Consider the following 9,255-nt stretch of genomic DNA (forward strand, 5'->3'; position numbering starts at 1 on the left):
GGATTTTATAGCAATGTGGTTATTGCTAAAGCATTTTATTGGAAAACCTAACAATCTACCAAAATTAGGCAACTTTTCATGGAAGGTGTGATGTGTTAACTGAGATTTAAAGAAAAACTAGGATCAGTCAAGTGAAGGAGGGCCAGAGAGAGAAGGAAAATGTGTTCCAATCATAGAAATCAGGATATGTAAATCCAAAGATGTTTTGGAGAACTGTAATCAGTTCAAGATGACTAAAATAGAAATTACTTGTTGGTAAATCTAGGCTGTTAGGCTGAAGAGGTTGTCAGGAATCAAATATTGAGTGCATTGTATGCCTTCTGAGAATTTGGACAATATCCTACAGACTTCTTATTTTCAGGAAATCAGTTTAACTTTTTAATCATGCTAGTCAATTCCTTGAACAGTATTATCTCAAGCTACTTTTCCAGCCTCATCTTCTACTAAACCCCAGCATGCATAATGTGCATGTACGTACAATGCACTAAACCCCAGTGCTTGTACGTACAGCACTCGAATCTACCATATCGTTGCACGCCTCTGTGTTATTACTTTGGCCTGTGATATTAGTCTTTTTTATCTGGCAAAATTCTATTTGTTTAATAAAGTCTAGGACAAATACCAACTTCTCTATAATAACACTACTTTGGGGTACACCTTAATATTTCTATGATGCTGGCATTTGAACATTCATTACAGTATGATTTTTGCATGTTTATGTCTACCCAACAGAAAATGAGTGATTTGAGTGGAGGAATACGTTCACATATTTTTCTATTCCCATTTTCTATCTCAATGTTCGGCTTATGATCAGAGTTCAATAAGTAACTGGTGAATGAATGAATGAATTAAAAAACAAACAAACAAATAAACAAGTACTCAGCTTAATAGAAAACTCCACTTGCAACTGAGCCAGTTATTTTTAGTTGTTATTGTAAGAGTTAATAAAAGCATTCAATTCAAGAGCATTTTCATGTTATTACTGCAGATAGAATCAGCATAGAGAGAGAAATTAATGTGACTTCTAATTTCCTGTCATAAATATTCAGTGGCATTTGGTGAGAATGCAAATGCTTTCTAGTTTCCTTCATAGTTTATACATTAAAATCAAACTTTATAATTATAATAAAATAAATATGCAATAAGTTATTACTGAGGTTGTTACATAGTTAAAGGCAAGGAAATAGGAAACTCTTTTTATAGATTTCCCTTAATTTTTTCTGCACTTTAACATAATAATCATCATTAAAATTAAGAATCTAAACTCTTTTCAATTGATGAATGAGGTAATTTATCTCATATCAAACAGGAGAAAGAACAAATGTTACGTGGAGGATATAATATAAATCTGTACATTTCAGCAGTAGTTCATTAATTGTAAAACAATATTGATCTAATTAGAGTTTTCAGTGAAGTGTTTACTTTGGCCAGTTTCTAGAAATTTCCCTTCAAATCAAAGAAACAGATTAACTCAATTTGTCTCTGAACTCTCTCAAATTTTTAACAGAATTGAGTTTGAATTAATTTCAATGAGTTCCCTAAGCAGCCTTATATTATCCCATGTGGGAGACATGAAATCAGAGGTGGAAAGAAATTGAGTCAGTTTTTAAAAGTTACAACAAAGTCCATGTTACTTCTTTCATAAAATATAGATTCTATGCTTTACATGGAAGTGGCAAGCTGAGGTATTAGCAAGGATATTGAGAAAATTATTGGAAGCATAACCTTGCTTTTACTAAATTGATTTTAACAGCATGTCTTAAAATTTTTGCTTCCTGTTGATTATACTTGCAGGGAAAGTTAGAGTAGAGATAATGAGACTGAGATTCAGGGCCAAGAAAGAGAGATGTAGTGCCATCACTGCTTACGTTAGGATAACTAGGAGCAAGGGACACAAATAATGGGGGGGAAGAAGAATATGACGGACAAGGCAAACACAAAAGAATCAGTACATGATCAGATAACGGTAAGTCCTAATTTGCAGTGGTACAAACAAAATATTCTCCAATTGGCAGAATCTGAGTGGTAAATGGAGTAAGACTGTTATCACAAGGCAAAAATACTAAAAAGTGCAAATAAAATAATGTCAAATAAAACTTAAAATCATGGACAGAAACTATGTCAAAGGCAGCATAAGATATTGAGTTTTCATCATTGTGGAGCTCTCAAATAGAGGATGAATGTTGTCTGCACTCACCCTGTAAGAATAAGCAAAATCCCATCTACAAGCTGCTCGCCCAACAGCAAAGCCATAGTAACCCAGTTCTAAATAATAGAAAAGAAAACAAAATAGAAAAGATAAGTTATAGTAGATCCTTAGGGAAAAAAATAGAACCTGAGCTGAAGACACAATACAGAACAAAAAGGGAGCAGACTTGCCAAGGTTATGACTTCTTCTGGACTGTGTATTTTGATGGGCATAAACAAAGTACTTTATGATAGGTTTGACTGCTCTTATGGAGACAGTGTTCAAGGAGCATAGCTAATGAAAAGAAAGAGGAAACAATTCAAGGTTTTGAAAAGAGAATTTAGTTGTAGAAAATGAAGATTTTTTAGTGCCTTCCTACAGAAAATGAAACTACAATGAGAATTTTCTGTGAGTCGTACTTGAATGGCTATCAGGCAGAAAGGGAAAACATAACGACCATGATGGATATAGAAGATCCTAGATATTAAGTGGCAGGTAAAGGAGAATATAAAGTTTCTCCCTATGCTAGATTCCTTCTAGAATAACACAATTTCTACGAAAGGATTTATTTCAGACTAACTTTATAAACCATTTGCATAGAGCGTACAACTGATGAAAAAGGGCTCATGGTGACTATTTCTTAGACAGATGATGTCTAACTGAGTCAAACGACCATAGGACATTAAAAAAAAATAATTTCTTTCAAACTTTTCTGGTGCCTGAGACTGTATGCTAGAATTATCAGTGTCCTGCAGAAGATTTTGCGCAAATAAAATATACTAAAAATATACCCGTTTTGTTCACCCAAAAACAGAAACAAGAAAGGAATAGTTTCCTGTCTTAATTTTAAAGTCTTCCACCATAGATCTTGAAATTAGACTAAAGATGTCAAAATACACACAGAATATTGCATTATTTCCTTTTCGGATAGTAGAGATACGACATGGGTATGGGAAAGGATGTACATTGGTATAAGATTTTCACATTAACGATATGAATGATGAGGTATCCTAAAATATAATTATTTCAATTTGATATCACAGTTTTCCAAGAGTTAGTTTCCAATTATCATTGACTATTCCCATCCTCAATGGAAATTTTGTAATATGGATAGTTTCAAATGTGCTTAGTTTTTAGTAAAAGAGAATGTTTTTTTGCAAGTTGCATGTTTTCATCTTTTGTGATATTTTCCTGTTTATATTTTCCTCAGTTGGCTTCTACCCTTTGTTTATAGATTTTTTCCCCCACACCTAGATTCATAGTCATATCACCTGTGAAAGTATCCTTGTACAAATTGTGAAGATAAAAAATAAAAGTAGAATAGTATTATTGACAATGACAGTTAATATTAATTAAATGCTTCATGTCTGCCAAGAGCTTGACTATTTTATTTGTTTCAAACTTCATGACAGCCATTTAGGATATAAGTTTCTTCTGATTTTATAGGTAAGGAACCTGAGGCTTAGTATGTTCAGGCAGCTTTCCCAAACTAATTCTACTAATAATTGATGAGGCCGGGATTCAACTGTGGTCCATCTGAATCTAGGGACTGACTTATTAACTACAATGGGGCAGAGAAGAAATAGAACTTAGGAGGCTGTGGTCATTTCCATAGCTTGTATTTCAGAATGTGAAATTGAATAAAGATCTCTCCAAATATAGTAGGATGTTTGGCCACCTCCCCACACACACATACACACACGTACACACACACAAAGCCTCAAATGCATATTTTCTGCATTTTGAAATATTTAGGTTAAAAATTATCTCCAAAACACTCCTCAGGAGTGCTAAACTGATCCATCACATATTTCTCATAACTTAAGTAAGTTTAAGTAAACTGCTTTGGCCCACAGACTAAAGTTCTGCCTAATATTTAGATAATTCTAAATTTTCTGTGGCCTTCATAAAGAATGGTTAATTTAGTTGGTATCCTTTCTCAGAAGATGCTCTAATATCCCTTGGAAATGCCAGTGAGCACTAACATATCTGGAAATGACTGTATAGTTTTGAATATGTCAATAAAGTTTGTTAGGTTATTCTTTGGCAAACTTCCTAAAGTCACATTTGCATTCTAATATTAGTCTTCACATATAACTACATTGTTAAATCCTGTGTTCCCATCTCAAGAGATATTTGTATTGCGCCTATCTCTACTTGAAAAATAAAATAATTTTGTCTTATTCTAAATTAATTTTAGGGAACTGTCAATTGGTGTATGAAGGCCTTTCCTGTAATTTGGGAATCATGCATATAAAGCCAGTTTAGGCATCTAGAATTCTCTAAATTTCCCAAAGAGAGACTGAGTCTGATGAGCATTCTTGCATGTCCATAGTGAGGGAGACATGGCAGGGGGGGAGGTAAGCAATGGAAGGAAAAATAAACAAGGAACGAAAGACCATAATATATGGTCTCTATACCGATTTCTATTTGACATTCCCAGATCTAAACTTCCAAGGAGGTAGTAAATCTCTGAATTCCTGGGTCCCAGAAATACTCCCTAAGATATATTTGAAGGATTGCTACAAACTAACCTCACACATTATTAGAAAACTGACCACAGTGTAGCTAGAAACTTAATTGATGTTTATAAAGATTTGCTGCTTCAAATAACTTAAGAAATTCTCAATTCTATTAAAATCATCTATAAAAATATAGAAAGAAAATCTATTTTTAGAAATTATGATGTCAAAGTTCCTCAGAGTTCCATCTTGGATCTGTTTTGTTTTTTGTTTTGTTTTTTCCTACATATTTTTCCTGTTGAGTGATCTCTACATGTAATTCCAATTATCATCATTCCCCCAAAGTATCTGATTCTATGCTGTTAGCCTAAACCAGCATTTTAAAATTCAGATCCATATATTCTTGTACCTACTAAAGGTCTCCACTCAAATAGTCTGCTGTTATCTTAATATTACATGTTAGACCTGAACTCCTCATTTTCCTTTAGACTTATTTTCTTTTCAAATTTTTACACATGCAGTATCAGTCCCATACCTGATACTGGAGATATAATATATCTCCAACAATACCAAATGTTTCAGTCCTTTTGGTATAGATGGTGTTAAGATACTGGTAAGTTGTGGTGAGGTTGGTCTTTCCCTCCCAACCCTGTGCCTCACTGGGCTACCAAGTCCATGAAATACTCCTTGTGTTCAAGGCTTATAAATTTCCCTGGCTGTTTTGCCCATTCTCTTTCTCCGGGAGGCCCCCAAATTTCCAAGTGACAATGTTCTGGGCAGAAGTTGTTTTATTCTCCTCTAAATTCTGATTCCTTCTCACTAAGCTTCTTCTTCAGTAAAGCTTCCTTCAGTTTTCCCACTCACTAAATTAATTTCCGTGTATGTGAATGGAAACAAATACACAGTGGACATTGTAAAGGGGAAAAGAACAAATTAAAAAGGGCTGTTTCTCCTCAAGTTTTTATATTACCAACCTTCAGAAATGTCACCACCATTATCCCAGGTACTTGACAAGGTAAACTGGTAACTCTCCTAGATTGCCCTCTTTTCAAACTGTCACCATTTCAATCACTCATTAAATCAACTAAATCAACCCATTAAATATTTTTCAAATCTATCCCTTCTTACAGTAAGTAATTCCATATGTTCAGTCCTTTTGTGTCCACCTGGAATCCATCCTGATACACTCTGCCAAAAATATGTTTATTAATACACAAGCTGGATCATTTTTCTCCTTTACTAGATTTCCCCTCAATTGCTTCCTATTATTCTCAGAAATATCAAATCCTCCAGTTTTAACAAGATATTATTTAACAGTTACGTAAGTCAGGGGCTGGCAAAGTAAAGGTGACAAGGTAACATAATTTCAAGCTCCAATGAACGCTAAACAGCATGCCTTGAAGTTTCTAGAGATGGAGGTCTTTTTGAAAATATAGAGTATTATGGAAGAAGGTCACAGGTTTTCCTGGTGAAGACAGCACATTCTCCTGGCTGGCACTAGAGGTCACTTGGTTAATTTCCGGAAGTTTGTGACTTGCAAGACATGAATTATTTCTACAGTCATTGCCACCACTCCAGCTTATAAAACATCAGCCTCCTGTTTACTACTGTGTGAGGGCTAATTACTACAAAAACTAAGCCACAGACCTCTGCATCTCTTCTGCAGCATCAGCATTAGTCTGAAATATGTCTCTTCTTAGTGTGATGCAGATTCACTTTGTTAGTTGATAAAGTTTATCTCTTTTGACTCCATAATTGGAGTATTTCCAGCATTCACTTATACACCTCTCATGCAGATGATTTTGTCGGGATGCTCCAGGCATTCCCTGTCTTTTTGAAGTATGCACCTCTCACAGTCCCTTGTATATCTCCCCCATGGTCTGAACTGCACTCATTGTCCTCATTGTTTATATAAGCTTACTACAGATTTGCTCATGTATGCATCCTTATATCTTTAACTTAAAAATTAGGATAATAATATCTTTCATTTTCTAGGTGAACAATTCAATATACAAAGTCCTTAAGTAAACAAATAATAGCTCTTAATCCCCTTGGCAAGGTAGGAATATTCATGCAGTAGGCATCAGGCCAGAGTAAATATCATAATAGTTTGACCCACATGGGTCTTTGGCAGGAGTTAACTGATCAAGTCTTTGCCAGTAAAATAGATCAGCAGTCCATGGGGTGCCTGGGTGGCTTAGTCAATTAAGCGTCTGACTCGGTTTCGGTGCTGGTCATGATCTCAGGGTCCTGCGATTGAGCCTTGAGTCAAACTCTGTTCTCAGTGTGGAGTCTGTTGGAGATCATCTCCCCCTCCCTCTGCTCCTCCCCTGCTCACTCTCTCTCTCCCTCTCTCTAAAATAAATAAATAAAATCTTAAAACACAGATGAGCAATCCTTAAGATCAAACTTGAGTTATATAAGAACAAAACAAAACAAAACACTAGGTGTAATGAGCCAAGTCTTGATGTAAATCTCCATGGTAGATTCATAGTTCTGCTCCAAGTTCCAGGACATTAGTCAGTTCACAAATCAGACCTTGAATGAAGGAGAGTCTGGGTACACATGAGAAAGGACTGCCAATTAACTCTTAAACAAACATCTTCTTCCTTACCTTCCCCGAAGAGCGCTGCAGCCATTTTACAGGGAATAATTGTACTGTGGAAAGGGAAATATCCACACAAGAACTTTTAGGTGTCCCTAGATACTGGCATTAGGCTGACAGTAATCCCTAAGATTCCATAATGCCAAAGTGACCCACCGGTTTGACTGGAGACTTATGGAGATGAGGGGATAAAAGCAATTTGGGCCTGAACCTGTCTTAAAGTGTAGTGAGAGCAGTGGTTCCATGAACATATCCTATATTCCCAGGTGTGTAGTTGGCATTTGTGTATTTAGCAAAGGCAGAATCCTCACATTTTTCTTGTTCATCAGATAAGACCCATTATAATAGGAGAAGCCAAGAAGAAGTCCCTAAAATTTCTTCTTCCTATAAAAAGAGTAACCTAAAGGCAAAATATCCAGGGTCACCAGAGAGATTAACGTTACCGTCAGAGAGCTGAAAGATGCACGTGTGTTGCTTTCTATCACAACCTCATGGAAATTACTTGTTTGTCCTACATTGGACAGACAGAACCTAGAGAATGAAATGGATTCTAGGAAATATGATCAGGCGGTGACATTAATGGTAGCTACTTTTCTAGACACATGGTCACTTCAGTGGTGATCACATCTAATATAAGGCCATAGATATGATAAATACATTTTTCTCTGTCTGCTGCTGCTTTGTGTATAACTGAATATGCTTGTTTGCAACTGACAGGGAAGTTCACCATTTTTTTTTTTCCTTCAGAAATACACTTATTTCACTCGATGCCATAGTTTAGTCTGGAGAAACTTCAATGATCTCCCCATCACAAGGCACTTCGTGCTAGTACAAAAAAATTGATGGCATCATAATGTTTGGACCTGGGAAGCAGTAAGCGGCATACTTGTTTATATCCTGTGTATGCTACTAGGTGGAAAGAGAGGCAATGTTTTTGCTAGCCAGTTTACCATGGAAGAAGTGGTTTGCTTTGTTGTAACGTGCTTGTTTTCCCATGAGTGTCGGCAGAGAATCCCGTCCTGGAAGATTATGTGGGTGATGAGAGGCAGAGCAGCAAAACCCCTTTTGCTGTCATGGGTTTTGGCTAAAGCACTGTGTACCTGGGGTCAGTATTTTCATGGTTGGCTTCCAGATTCCTACATTATGGAAGGGATGGTGGTGTGGTCTGTAGACAGAAGTTTAGGCAGAGATTCCCTGGGTCCTTCAACTTCCTGACCATGGTAGAAATTGCAGTTTGGGAATCAATTTTGAGGATGATCTTAGGAATCATTTCTGGAAGGCCAGTCTGGAACTTACTTCTTTGTGCCTTAGAATTGTTTTGCAAGAATTCAATTTTTCAGTACTAAATCCCTTCCACATTAACTAGCAAACTTGGCTCCTGCCATCTGCCATTACACTTTAATTGCTACAAGATCTGGACATATAAACCATACACATATGTTAGGAGTAAAAGTAGGCCTGGAATTGTGTTTCACCCAAATGGTATTTTATCCAAATTCTTTTTTTTAAATCATCTTTACCTCTCTTTGGCATCCCCCTCCCACTTCCTTCTCCCTGTGTTAGAGTCTACATGATTAACATGACACAATTAACTCATCACTGAGCTACAGCCTGATAAACTCTAATGCAGAACATGGGTAAAGATTTATGGGAGCACCTGCCTTAGATGAGGAACAGAAGAATGTCCTTCTGTCTATCTCCAAATCTAAGTCTTTTTAATCCTGCTTCATAGGGCTGTGTGCTTAAAAATATCTATCAATGGCCATCACTTGTACACACAAATATAAAGAGCTGGAAAAGTTACCATAGTCAAATATTTTATTTTGTTTAACTCTCTGAAGGTTAGAAATATGGAATTAGAAGAAAGAAAACCACATATAAGCAAAAGATTCTTTTAAAGAAGGGCCACCCTGCCGATTAGTAATCATAATCTAATAACGATGCCTTCTGGACATAAATAATCCTATTAATCATTCTTCTTTCCCGGAGAATATTTTAGG

This window comes from Eumetopias jubatus, unplaced genomic scaffold (assembly GCF_037043125.1).
Source record: "Eumetopias jubatus isolate StellerSeaLion01/CBP00866 unplaced genomic scaffold, mEumJub1_p1.0 scaffold_2, whole genome shotgun sequence".
Taxonomy (NCBI): Eukaryota; Metazoa; Chordata; class Mammalia; order Carnivora; family Otariidae; genus Eumetopias; species Eumetopias jubatus.